This window comes from Protopterus annectens, chromosome 9.part0, assembly GCF_019279795.1.
Source record: "Protopterus annectens isolate FY-2018-M chromosome 9.part0, PAN1.0, whole genome shotgun sequence".
Classification (NCBI taxonomy): Eukaryota; Metazoa; Chordata; order Ceratodontiformes; family Protopteridae; genus Protopterus; species Protopterus annectens.
The window spans coordinates 584,388,290-584,402,351 of record NC_056743.1 but is presented as its reverse complement, the minus strand read 5'-3'; the positions used below and the strand labels follow the sequence as shown (position 1 = coordinate 584,402,351).

Sequence of the window (14,062 nt, the reverse complement as noted above, 5' to 3'; positions counted from 1 at the left end):
CTGGGCAAGTGAATTAGAACACATATCATTTACCCAGTCTGTGGATGGGTAATTAAAGTCACCCATACCAGGGTGTTTGGTTGTATCTTGATTGACTCAAGTAGATCCAAGTAGGCTGAGTGGATGTCCTAATTCATGGAGGGGGACCTATAGCTGGTAATGACCTGAAGTGGGGCCTTACCTGTGGTCAATTGAACCTGAAGTAATACAAGGAAATCATGCTATTTTACCAATCTAGAGGTATATTTATCTTTAATGAATCAAAAACTGGAACTGGAAGTGAAGCAAAAGAACCTCTTCCAAAATTGGTTTTAAATGTTTTAATCCACAGTAAAACACAGTAAGCCACGCAAAAAAATACACAATGAACGCCTTCTCACTCAGCGTTTTCGTTACTACTGGACTTCATCAGATGCTTGCTGTGGTTTGTGGTGGTTGGTTTGCTTCACTTTCACTTCCAGTTCCAGTTTTTGGTTGGTTGGTGATTTGTGGTGGTTGGCAGACACCGGTTTGGCGTATTTTTCTTGGTTCAGTATCTTTAATGAATATTGATGCAACCTCCTTTAGTTCTCATGCCTTCATTTTGTGGTTTGCATGTGTGGAATGAAATGTAACCTGGTACAGCTGGGGTGCTGTCTGCAGCCTTAAACCAGGTCTTAGTAACTGCACAAATATCACCATCTTCCAAGGTGAGGACTGCTTCTAGTGAGTGCAGTTTTTGGTTTAGACTCCTAGTGTTTAGCAGCATAACCTTGAGGTTGTTTTAGAGGGTATTTTTACACTGGGAATTTTGTTCTTGTGACATTGCCTAAAAAAGCATTATAGTGATGGCAAGGGCCTTAGCCAGAAACCAAAATTCCAGGGGTGACAGATGAAGACCATCTCTGGCAAAGCATCAAGGTCTGTCGACCATGTCATCCCAGACCGACAGATACTGGATCCTCTTTGAATGACACCAGAAACTAAGCCAATTGTTGAAGTCAATCATTTTTTGTTTGTATTGAGGTATCATCCTAGGTGAAGGTAAAATGCTTCTTAAGGCTAGGGGCATACCCGCCTGAGACCCATAATCAGAGAGCTCAGTCATATCTCTCTTCATATAGTCCAGTGAGATATGTCTTAAGTCGTTCACGCCAAAATGGAATAGTCATTACGGTGCCTGTTGTTGAGAGACTTGAGTGCATGTGTGATGTGGTGAATCCTAGCACCTGACAGAGAGATGACCGTGACCTTTTCCTTAATGACAGAGATTTCAAGTTACACACATAAGGTTATGGTATAGAAAGGTTAAGATTAGTTTCATAGTTTCATAGTATAGTACTAGGCTATCTGCCCTGGGGCATTTGTAAGCCTAGCCATAGTGATGTGGCTTTTGTCACCCCATGAAATGGTACAAAAAATGTACAGAATAAATTTAGAATACTGTGCCTCTGTCTAGTAGTGACACAATGAAGGTCCCCTTATATAATAGAATTAGTTTACTGTGCCCCTGTCTAGCAGTGACACAGATGTGACCCCTGGGGTAAACTTACGATCTCCCATCCACTCATCAAGAGGGGCTCTGCCTAATACGAACTGGGATCTTGTTCCAAAGCATGGGAAGCCTCTGGGTTATGAATCTATCCCTCCAGCATGTCCTATTCATACTTGTGCCGAGGTTTAAGTCTTTAGCTCTCGTGGTCCTGATGGATTTGGATTTTTTGAGGTGGAGCATGTTCATCAGATCCTGATTGGACATGGCCTTGTACGTCAGGCAGAGATCACCTCTGAGCAGGCGGTATGCTACTGAATAGAGATGAAGTTTCTTTAGTCTGGCAGAATAAGACATATGTTGGAGACCCTTGATCCTCTTGGTGAGGTACTTTTGTGGTCTCTCCAGCTGTTGCAAATGCCGGGTGAGGTACATACCAAATGGGGCATTGTACTAAATCATGGGTCTGATGAGGGAGGAGTATAGGGGTACAATGACATCCTTGGATCTGGATGTGAATCCCTTCATGATGAGGTGTGCAAGGTAGAATGTTTTTCTAACCACTTTGGCAATGTGGGTGTCAAATCAGAGGTCGCTGTCGACTTGGGTCCCTAGGTCTCTGATTACTTTTTCCGTACTCAGTGGGTTGCTATCTATGTGATAATTTGTGGGTACTTTGTTTTTCCCAAAGGGGATGACTATACATTTTTTGGCATTTAGTTTAAGGCCGTGACTCCGGCACCAGTTGTCCATTTCTGTGAGGCCTTTTTGCAGGATGTATGTGTCTGCTGGTGTATTGACCATGGCGCCTAGTTTGCAGTCATCTGCAAACTTTGTCAGCCACAACCCTCCCATGTTTGCTTTAACAGCTGAGAAATAAATGCCGAACAAGAGGGGTCCCAGGACAGATCCCTGTGGGACACCACTTGTGACTGAATTTGAGTCTGACATTGCTCCAGCGATTTTAACTTTATGGGTTCTGTCCTTTAGCCAGTTTGCAACCCATCTAGTGACATAAGGGTTTACGTTTAAGCCGTTGAGCTTATCTATGATGCCTGAGTGGGGTATTGTGTCGAAGGCCTTAGCCAAGCCCAGGTAGGCTGTATGGACTGCTTTGCCCTCATCAATGGCTCTAGTGACTGTTTTGAAAACGTCAACCAGGTTCAAAAGGCAGGATCTGCCCTTTACAAAGCCGAACTGGGTGGGGTCAAGTGTCTGTAGGTCCCCTATGTCTCTGTTTATGAGTTCCATAATGATTCTTTCCATAGCTTTGCAGACCAGGCTGGTTAAGCTTATGGGGCGGTGGTTCCCAGGGTCTGTAGAGGTACCCCCTTTGTGGAGTGGGACCACTGTTGCTGTATGCCAGTGTTCAGGTACATATCCTGAAGTATGGCTAAGGTTAAATAGCATTTTTATGTGTGGGTTTGGCTCCTCTTGGAGTTCACGTAACACGCAACCCGGGATACCGTCAGGTCCCACTGATGCTGTGTTTTAGCTTTGTTTAGGGCGGTGCTCACTTGGACATCTGAGATGACAGGGAGATTACATTCAGCTGGGATAAGTATTTCTTCTTTTGGGGGTGAGGGAGGGGAGAAATTTGCACTGAACCTGTCAGCCAGAATGTTGGCAATATCTGTGGGTTCAGTGTATTTTTTGTTGTTGTGAACTAACTCTGAGCATATCTGAGGGTTTCCACCCAGGTATCTAACATAGCTGAAGAAGGCTTTGTGGTTATCTTTAGTGTCCTTAGCGATTTTTCTCTCAAAGTTGGCCTTGGATGTTTTTATGAGAGAACGTAGTTTTCTGCTAATGTTGATCAGAGATGTCTTCCCTTCATGGGATTTTGCTCTGACGTGCAGTAGCTTCCTTCTTTTCTTATACAATTTGCTAATGGCTGAGGTCCACCAGACAGGATGCTTGCCTTTGGTGGAGAGGGACTTGGATTTATTTGGGATTGCATGATCCATGCATTCTTGGAGATGTCCATAGAAAGCATTTGTGAAGGATTTGGCATTGTGGGATGTGGTATCCACTGGCACAGTGGGCTTAAAGGATACCAGCTCAGTCTTAAGAAGAGTGAAGTCTGCTTTTGAGAAGTTTTTCACTGTGGTCTTTTGTGCTGGGGGTGGAGGTGGGATATGTATATCCAGGGTGATTAGTTTGTGGTCAGATCTCACTAGTGAGGGGTATACTTTCGGTGTGGAGCAGAATGTAAATGAAGGTAGAGTTTATGTTGAGTTTGGGGGGTGGTTTAGCCTGAGGTAATGTATGAGCACAACCAGTTGTTTAGCAGGTGTTTCTTTATTGATGTTTTGAAGACATACAGTGTGTCAACTGTCTTATTTCGGGGGGGGGGGGGTTGGTTCCAGATTTTGCTACCTGGTTGGAGTATAGTGACTCTCCTGCACTATTATTTGATTTTGTGATGGATAGAAAAGCTTTGTTGTTGGATTGTAGGGCTTGATTAGTGGTATAGGGCTGTAGTATTCCTTTTACAGTTGGACATTTTTCTGGAGAGTTATTAGATTATGGCCTGTAATACGTTGCTGGTAGTTGAGGTGGCTTTTAAGTTCTAACCAGTTAAAGCTTTTTGGTGCTATGCAGTGGTATTTTTGAGGATTATTTGTGGCAAATGTTGTTATAGGCTGTCTCTAGTTTATTTTTGATGGTTACAATTTGTAACGATGGGTGAGGCATAGAGTAGGGATAGAAAGAAGTAAGTTTGTGCCGTGTTTTTTCTGGTATTATTAGTGAGGAATTTCCTAGCCCTGTAAAGGGATCCTTGTTTCCAGTCTGTTTTTTTTTTTTTTGATGGCTAGGAATAGGTGCTGGTTGTGTCTGGGATTATCATTGAGTATTACTCCAAGGAGTTTTGCCTGTGTGACATATTCAGTTTTGGTTTTGTTGGCTGCTAAGATGTGGAAAGATTGTTTTTTGATTTGAGTAGTTTTTAGGGGTGAAAAGCATCAGTTGGGGTTTTTATCTAGCCAGGAGTCTATGGGTAGACAGGCCTTTTGGGTGTTTTCTTGTAGGGAGGCTAGTGTTTGGGTTGATCAGGTGAGAGTGACAGGTAAATAGTGTCGGAAGAAATAGCCAGGGAATTGTTATGGCTAGGCTTGTATAGGCCCTAGGGCTGATAGCCTAGTACCAATCTATGAACCTATGAACCTATCTGCATATTGTACCAGGGTAGCTTGTTTAGTTGTGGAGTGTAGACTACTGATAAAGATATTAAAAAGCAGGGATCCTAGAATTGATCCCTGAGGGACACCAACTGTGACTGTGAGGAAATCAGAATAATTTGTTGCCATTTCACAGCTTGTTTCCTATTTGATAAGTAGCTGTGGAACCAGGTTAGTGATGGAGTATTGAGGCATAAAGAGGCTAGTTCCTCAATGAGTTTCTAGTGTGAGAAAGTATCAAATGCTTTGAATAGGTCTAGGAAGATGGTTGAGAATAGGTTACCATTATTTCAGAGATGATTAATTGTGTTTGTAAAGTTTAAAAGAGCAGTAATGTTGCTATGATTAGACTGAAAGCCATGTTGAGTCAAGGAGAGTAGGTTATGTACTGGAGCAACTTGTTGTTGATACATTTTTCTAATATCTTGTATAGGGGTGGGAGGATGGCTACTGGATGGTAGTTGGTTAGGTGAGTAGAATTTCCACCTTTATATGGGGGTATGATGTATAATATTTTCCAGAAGTTGGGGACATGGTTTTCTTTTATGGATCTATTGATAAGTATGGAGATTGTGAATGTTATAGTTTCTGCTGTTATTCTAAGGAACTCTGCTGGTAATTTGCCAGTTGCCAAGGTGGTCTGTTTAATTTTTAATGAGTATTTTTATTGCTGAGGTGGATACACTATCAAGTTTAAAGAGTATTCTATTGTTGTTAGGGGGCTGTGGAATAATGAGTGGTGGGGTGGGAGTTTTGTTTGATTAGTGATAAATAGAATTTAAAAAGTGGGTGTTGAATTGAGTTGCCTTATTACTTGGGTATGTAGAGGTTGTGCTGGATTGGTGGTAGAGGGTTGCTCAGGGCTGAACAGTGACCTTAAGGACTGCCACAACAGTTTAGGGTTATTTTGCTGGGTATTTTGTAGGTTTGTAAAATATTCTTTCTTGTCATTAAGTATTTTTGTGAGATGTCTGGGATATCTGTAATCCTGTAGTGTTTACTCAGCTTTATTTTTGTATATGTTTTTCAAGCCAGGTGTTTGTTAGCCAGGGTGATGGCATGGATTTGACTCTTTTGTTTCTGAGTGGTGCCTGCATATTTACGATGTTTAGGAAGATATGACTAAATGAGTAACTGCATCATCTAGTAGTAATGTTTTTAGGCAGTTCCAGTTGTATTGCTTTAGAGTTGTTAAAATGCATGCAGGGTTGAAAGTCTGCCAATTATGGGCTTGTTTATATATTACTTGCTTCTGAAAGTTTAGCCTCTGATAACGTACATGGGTAGATGGTCATTAATAATATCTGGTAAGGGCCCGGTAGCACTGATGTTGCAGGGTTCATTTGAAAAGATCCACTCTAATGTGGTTTCTTTGCTAGATGTTTTGTGGGTCCTAGTAGTGACATTTAATAGTAGTGGGAATCCAGATAAGTTTAGGTGAGGTGAGGTATGTGTTATTTGTTTCCAGTCAGTGTTTATGTCACATAAGATTATAGTCTCTTTTTATAGCCACTGAAGGACTTCTTCAGTTGTGGCTAGATTGTTTTTAGGGTGAATGTGCAGTCCTGGTAGGCAGTTTAATTTACTGTAATTGAGTTTGAGCTGGGTAATGCGAATTTCAGCATTTTGAAAATTTGGGGTAGTTTGAAGATGCTGGATTACTTCAAGGGAGTTTTAAAAAAAATTGCTACTCTACCTCCTCTTTTTGGTAGTCTATCTGACCTGATTTTGTTATATCTGGGGGGATTATTCCATTACTAGTTATTTCGGCTTTAAATAGGTTTCAGTACCTGTAAGTCTGTTGGGGTTATAGTGTGAGAGGGTTGTGTGGAGATCATGAGTCTTGTTTCATATGCTTTGAAAAATTATGTTTAAGAGAAATAGGTTGTGAACGGAATTGTGGTTTGGGAGATGAGTTGTGTCATTCTGAAGAGGCGTGGTTGGTTCTGGCATATATATTGGTGTTTGGGCCAGGGTTGGGGTGGAAGTTCCCAATTTGGACTAGCTTAATAATGGCATGCAAATATGTATAGAAAATTTATTCTTAATCTGTAACTGTTGTTGTCTTTCAGCTTTTCCCGGATAGGGGTCGCCACAGCGGAACTCCGATCTGCTAATGATTGGCAGTAGATTTTGATGAACACCAAGGTGCCAGTTTGAAGTTCAACCTTCAATGAAGGCATGCCCATTTACACATGTCTTTCGAATGCCCACCCAACTGCAGGGAGGACATGCAGACTTCACACAGAAGGCACTCCCCGCACTCCAGCTGAGAATCGAACGGGAGAACCTCTTGCTGTGAGGCAACAATGCTGCTGCTGCACCACTGCGGTGTTACATTCTTAATCTGTAAATATGTCTGTAATATTTTAATTCATGGTGCTTTTCTTCCTGGGCCTCTGCTGAAAATGGACTTGCATCCAGTCGGACATTCCCGGTCAACAAATGTAAATAAATAATACAATGTGCACATAGGTAGGTAGAGAATGATGATTTACTAAGCTTTAAGTGTTTAAATGTCTATGTGTTCAGTACCGAGTGTGGATATAGTTAAGAGGATATGTTTTAAAAATGTGGTGTGTTAGAGGACTGTTGTGGTTGTAGATTTGTGGGAGACCAACTGGGTGGATGCAAGTGTGATTGTATGATTGTGATGTGTGTGAGAATGGACAGCGGTGTTATGGTGATTGCAAAATAAAGTTTTGCTCTTGAAAGGAATGTAAGACATGTCATGTGCTTCATGATAGTGAGAGTAGTACTTGCTGTAATGTAGGATTGCAAGGTTATTGTATAGTGTATGTTTAGGGTGGTTAGGGTGTATTATTGGATGTTGCAAGAGAATTAGGGTAGAGGTCTTAATAGTGATGGAGGGTGTGTTGCAAGAGGCCGTTATTGGTTAATTGTGAGAGGTGGGCATGCGTTGGGAAGTACAAATAGAGGTTGGGTGGGTGGGAATTGGGGGTAGGGTAGGTGAGCATAGTGGAGCCTGAGCAGAGCTGGGGTAGAACGGAGTAGGGCCCACAGACAGAGTATTGTAGTCTCAAGAGAAGTAATCATTGGAGCTGCACCTAGAAGTAAGGTGAGCTTATTAAGGCAATGTTATAGAAATTAACCTCTATAATATCTGCATATCTTTGTAGAGTGACAATTTTTTATTTGAAAGAAGACATCATTTAAAAGTTTATTATTAGTAAAATAATGAATGTAGTGTTCCAGTTTAATACTGAAGAAAAATAGATAAATGAAGCAAAGGATTTAGGTAAGGTTGTGGGGTAGAAATAATTTACAAGCAGAATACCACACTAAGTACAAAATCAGATAGCAATGGAAATGAGTGGAAAACTAAAAGTAAAGTATAGTGGACAAAGTCAGCTACTGGAAAGCAGTAAACTAGATTTAAGTAATGATAAAATACATGAAATCACAATGGAAATGGAAATAAAGAGCCAAGAAATTCTAAAGTGCAACTACCATAAAAGATGTGACTTTATGCCTCTCATGAGGGGAAGCTTTGTTATTTGCATTATATTTAGAACCACTGGCAAAGAAAATAAGGGACTCAGAAATTCATGAATATAATTGGTATGGTAGTCAAGAAAAGATGGCTGTATTTGCAGATGCTATTATTTTATACCTGACAAAACCAGAAAGAGACATTACATTTTTTGTGGAACATTTTGAGGCAGTGTCAAATCTTTTCGGGATACAAAATTAATGAAGCTAAAACAAAGTCAATAGCAGTAAATTATGTACTCTCATATGAATTGGTTCAGCAATATCCATATTTATGGGGACATGAAAAAATGAAGCATTTAGGAGTATGGATTAAAAATAATTCTGGTGTGGCAGCTAAGGATATGTGGGAAGAGACTAAACAAAAATAATACAAAAACAGAAATTGGAAGCTTTGTTATATGGATATGGATAGTAAGATACAAGCAGTTAAAATGTTTTTAGTCCCATTAGTCTTATACGTAGGTCAGACATATTTTTATCAACCAGAGGAGAAGTTGTAGATATTAATTAATAAAGTGCTGAAGGACTTTTTCTTGGAGGGGAAAATGGCAAGAGTCAAGTGGGCTAAGCTGATTTTGCAGTACAGCAGGGTGGATTGGGATTACCTGATTTGAAGGGGTATTTCAAAGCTACACAGTTAAGGCTCCAATACTTAGCACAGTACATTAAGAAGTTCTGCTTTTATGTGCTCTGAGAGAGATTGATTTCTCAACCAGGCAAGTCGCCTAGTGAAAGATACCATTGCTGCTGCCCTGCATGATTCATCCAGCTCATCATAACCACATTTGAGTGAGTGTTTGGACACGACACATGGAGGCCAACACTAGCCAATTCCTGAATGTCCCACTTGAGACTCTTACCCTGAATCCCCTCTGCCTTGTTTTTTATTTGTTCCTGTACAGACTTAAGGTACTTAAGCATGTGGAACTGGCAGCTGGGCACTCTCATGACCAGGGTAGTAGAACTGTGTGTTTTCTTGCCAAAGCAGTCAAAGATTCCATTTTGTCTGTCATTTAGCAAGGGGTTCTTGGAAGCAAGCCCAGGGTTTCCTTTACTAGACTTCAGAGACACCACAGTTGGGTCTGCCAAAAGATTCTTGTAAAGGTGCCTGTGGGTGACCAGCACCCTCTAGAAGTGGTCTGGTTTCCTTGGAGCAGAGGGTAGGGAGTCAGGGTGGAAGGATATGTTGTGCAACACATTATCCAAGACAACAAGCATTAGAGGGAAGGCCAAAGGTCTGGGTTCTGGCAAGCTCAGAACCCAGACCTTTGGCCTGGGTTCTGACAAGCTCAGAAGCCTTTTATAATTGATCTGGACCTGAGAGAACTCTCTTGACTCCCATCTGAAGAACTCTTTCATTCTTTGTATTATGTCACCAAATGAAAGGTCCTCAGGACATAAAGCTGAAGGCAAGGAGTGTCCAGAATCTGAGTCAAGATATTGGTGTGAGGGCAGGTGCCCTAAATAAGCCAATTCCTCTTCATCAAAGTCATAAGAATCAGAGTCCCTCTGAGGAAGATATCCCTTTTCCTTTTCCTGGAAGTTGTTCTTGCCTTAGGTTCCTTTTCCAAAGCCCTGTCCCCCTTTTAGACAATACGTCCTTCACACATCTCCTGCTTCTACCATAGATCAATCACAGAGGTTTAGAATAAGCCCTCCCTACAGGATGAGTAAGTCCATCCTCTCTGCTGCCATCAAGCACCTCAGCTGCTAATTACTCTGAAGTTGCCTGGGCCGCAATCAGGGCTTTATGTCTTCATACCATCAATGCAGACTATTAACAGTAATGTACATTCTGCTTTATGATGCTAGTCTAATACTGTTATTCTTTCATTAGATTGTCTTTTTTATTCTTAACCTACTTGCAAATAAATACATTTGCGCAATTTATGGTTATATAAATTTTTGAGTAGTTTTTCATCAGCTGCATTTATTGTAATGTGAAGGTCATCACTTAGTTGAGCTAGATATGGAATATTATAAATAGCTTACAAGTAAATGTAGGGTGAAGTACTTGTTGCAGGTTAAACAAAGAGTATAAAAGGACACCGAGAAAGTTTGGAGGCTTTTTTGCTGCTATGTGTCTATATAAGCTAGGATGTCTTTCTTTACAAAACAGGTAGTCATTGACTGAAATGCTCTTTCTCTTAGTGGTGTGGTACAGAGGTTGAGAGTAAACAGAGCTCCCTGCAGTGAAGGTGGAAATACAAAAGAAAAATAGTATTGCTGCAGCTAGAGAATTAAATGGAAAACAAATGGACTTTTTGGTACTAAATCAAGAATGGGAAATACATAGATAATGGAGAGATACCTTTCACTTCTTTACTCAAGAATTCTGGACAAAGCCAAAAATAATAGGTCACAGAGAGACAACATCAGGCGCAGATTTCACATACTGCTCTTACAAACTTAGAAAGCTACTAAAATTACACGTTTTGATTAGTATGCATTTTCTGATTGTCTGTAAGTCAATTTCTCTTATTATGTAATGAGTACAGTCCTCAATAATTTGCCATAAAAGCACAAACTTTATGAGGAACAGACCAAAAATATGAGGGAAAAATCTGGACAGTCTGTGAAATTCTGGACAGTTGAGAGGTATAATGTGGAAGCAGCAGTCATTTGAAGTTAGCAGACTGTTTATTGGTGATTTGTCATATGTGAAGCACCCATGGCCCTGCAAATGGACAAATCGTTTTAGATCCTAAAAAAAACAAAAAAACAAAAAAAAACTAAGCATGATTTTTCGAAATAACCTCATTAAAAAATACAAAAATTGAAACCATAACCCAAACAAAGCTTCTGGCATTCTAATTTTCTAATTAACAATAATGTCAAATCTGACCAACACATATTACAGTCCATTAAAAAAACAAACACCCAAGAAACTCGTCCCCCTCTATAGAACCAAACACCTGACAGATGATGCAAAAAAAACACTAGCATTTAGCTGCCTTCTTCTATCCTTACTGTATGCCTCACCTGTTCTTACAAACCTAAATACTACACTTAAAGCTAAGCTCTCCACCTGTTGCAAAAAAGTAGCCAAATTTGCTGCTAATCTTATGTATGGACTCATCATTGCAGAGCCCTGAAACAACAAAACTGGCTTGAGCTACACAACCTTTTAACTTATTTACAACCTATTAATGCACACAGTGTTAGAAGTACAGGAGAAAAATTCCCAGCATTTAATGATACCCTCCGGGTAGTGGCCTTTCCTTAACCAATAAACTGTTATCACAACAAAGTCTAATAATAACTCAGAAGTTAACTCACATACTCCCATTACATATTTAAACTCTGGAATATCATCCCAACATGTCTAAAACAGGCCATGCTAGTTTACATCTTCAAGCCCTTACTAAAACTACACCTTAACCACACATGATTGTGAACATGCTCCTCACCTGGGTAACTTCATTTGCATGTATCAGTTCAATCTTCCTGTCACTTTGTAGTCTCTATCCCTTTCTATGCACCAAATCTTTCTACCCCTTCACCTTTGTTACCTCCCTATCTTAATCCCTACTTTACATTTCAATTTCTCTTTCAGATCTTCCTCCTTTATGCTTTCCTTCAAATACTCTCCACTCTCTCCTATAATCAGGTTCTATGTTAGTATGTACCTTAGGATTTTTACCCCCTACTAAGCTTGACTCATCAGCTATACAATTCCTCTCTCACTCTTCTAGTTTTAACTATTGTCTAGCTAACGGCTAATATTTTACACTCCTATCTAGCTAATGACTAATGTTTCACACTCCTTACCTCTAGGGTTGCCACCCCTCCGTTTTTTTCCGGACTACCCGGAAATCAGACTGATTCTCCGGTAGTCCAGAAAACACTGTACAAACTCCGGTATTCTGTTTCAAAAAGGAAACAGCCTATTGGAGTTTGTAAATCGGCTGATTTACTATACTTCTTTTACAGAAAAGCATAGTAAATCAGCTGAAAGGTGGCAGCAGGAACGAAAAAAGAGGGCGTTCCCACCGAGTGATGTCATCGCAACATCACAAGATGGGCAGAATGTGGGCAGAAGATGGGTGGGGTGGGCGGGGTTTTACTCAGGTTTTAGACACGAAGTAAGGTGGCAACCCTACTAACCTCAATTTTATTTATTCCTAACATCTATACTGCAACCCTCAGTACCTATCTCTTACAGTAAGAATTAGGTTGTCTATGAATGATTTAGCACCCAGTTTCCCATAAATGTGCAGTGAACTGCTGGAGAGATGCGGCCCCCTTCCATCTGCGCTCTGATCCACTGACAAGCGGCACTCTCCGCCAACTTTGTGCCTAGTTATCTCTGGCCAACTGGAGATCTGTGGCACTGCGATATCATTACATTTAGGCGGGATTCTGACTTAGAGATGTTCAGTCATAATCCCACAGATGGTAGCTTCGCACCATTGGCTCCTCAGCCAAGCACATTCACCAAATGTCTGAACCTGTGGGTCCTCTTGTGCTGAGCAGGATTACTATTGCAACAGCACATCATCAGCAGGGTAAAAGTAAGATGTCTCACGATGGTCTAAACCCAGCTTACGTTCTCTATGAGTGGGTGAACAATCCAGTGCTTGGTGAATTCTGCTTCACAATGATTGGAAGAGCTTGTCACATATATTGCAGATAGATGAGTTGTTGGCATACAAAATGTTTTATACTTGGAATTTAATATCGCGTACAATGTCATCACAGAAGAAATACCTGCTTTATCTTTGCATAGTATTGCTACAGAGCAAGAAGAATTTGTATCTAGATGTCTTAAGAACAATCTGTCTAATGTACCTTTGCAAAAAAAATTATGTCATGAGTATCATAAATTTATCTGGTGAAGATTTTTTCCCTGGGCCTTCCCTGAAAATGGGCTTTGTCCAATTAGACTTTCCAAGTCAACAAAAACAAATAAATAAATCCTATAAAGAGCAGTTATGTCAAATGAACCATGTGTGTGTATGTACATTTGATAACAAGGCAGTAGTACAGAAACTTGTGCAGTTTTCGGGCTTTTCCTGGGAAAAGAAAAAGAGTTAAAGTAAATGAGCAGAAACAAGAAACATTTAAGCAATACACTTGTTACATAGCATACAAACACTGCATTATAAATATGTACAACCACAGAAATTGTAGCAATAATAACAAAAATGATAACATTGTTAACAGTAACAACAGTATATTTTATACTACAGTTAATTCTACACCCTCTACTTCAAGCTATATTATAAAACATCTAACTGTAGTGCTCATTCCATGAAATAGAAGAAGCAATTCACTGAAACTATGGGGCAAGGGAACCTAATGAAGTCTGTTTCAGAATAAGACTGTGAGATTCTATGTGCGCTAATAAAATTACAGACAATCAAGTCAGATTTGCATACTCTGCAAACAGACAGCAATAATTGCTTGAAGCCTGGATAAGTATTGGTAGCCCATAGTCAATCTGTGGGATGAGTAAATGTTTATCTAAAACAGACCATGCTGCAAGAAATGAAAAGTAAAGGATGTTTTTATTCATTTTTTAATATTATTTTTTTTCTGTAGTAAACCAATGAATGTGAAACGGTTTTATTTCACTTACTCAGCACTCAGCTGCTCACTGCTCCTCTGCTCGCAGCTGAGTGCTTATCTTTGTATTCCATTGTGAGACACTGGAATGTGCAGATGGTTTCTGTAAACATATTTTATCCAAGTCTTAAAAAAAAAAAAAAAAAAAAATGGGCATGGGTAGTTGCCAGTGATAAGTGGGATGAGGACCCTGCCTACTCTGACCCACACCAGGGACCCTTGCTAGTGGGAGGAGCATATGTGCACCTATTGGCCAGTGTGTGCCCACCGTAAAGCCCAGCAGCCCTGAGTCAATACGCTACTGGCTGGCTGGTGTCTAGTTGCC

General features: G+C 40.3%; 1 protein-coding gene across 3 annotated transcripts in view; it reads right to left on the bottom strand.

The window, feature by feature from the left end:
* Window positions 1-14,062, bottom strand: part of LOC122811344 (zinc metalloproteinase-disintegrin-like batroxstatin-2) — a 576,382-nt gene that overhangs the window by 187,218 nt on the left and 375,102 nt on the right. The gene's annotated exons all lie outside the window — the stretch shown is intronic.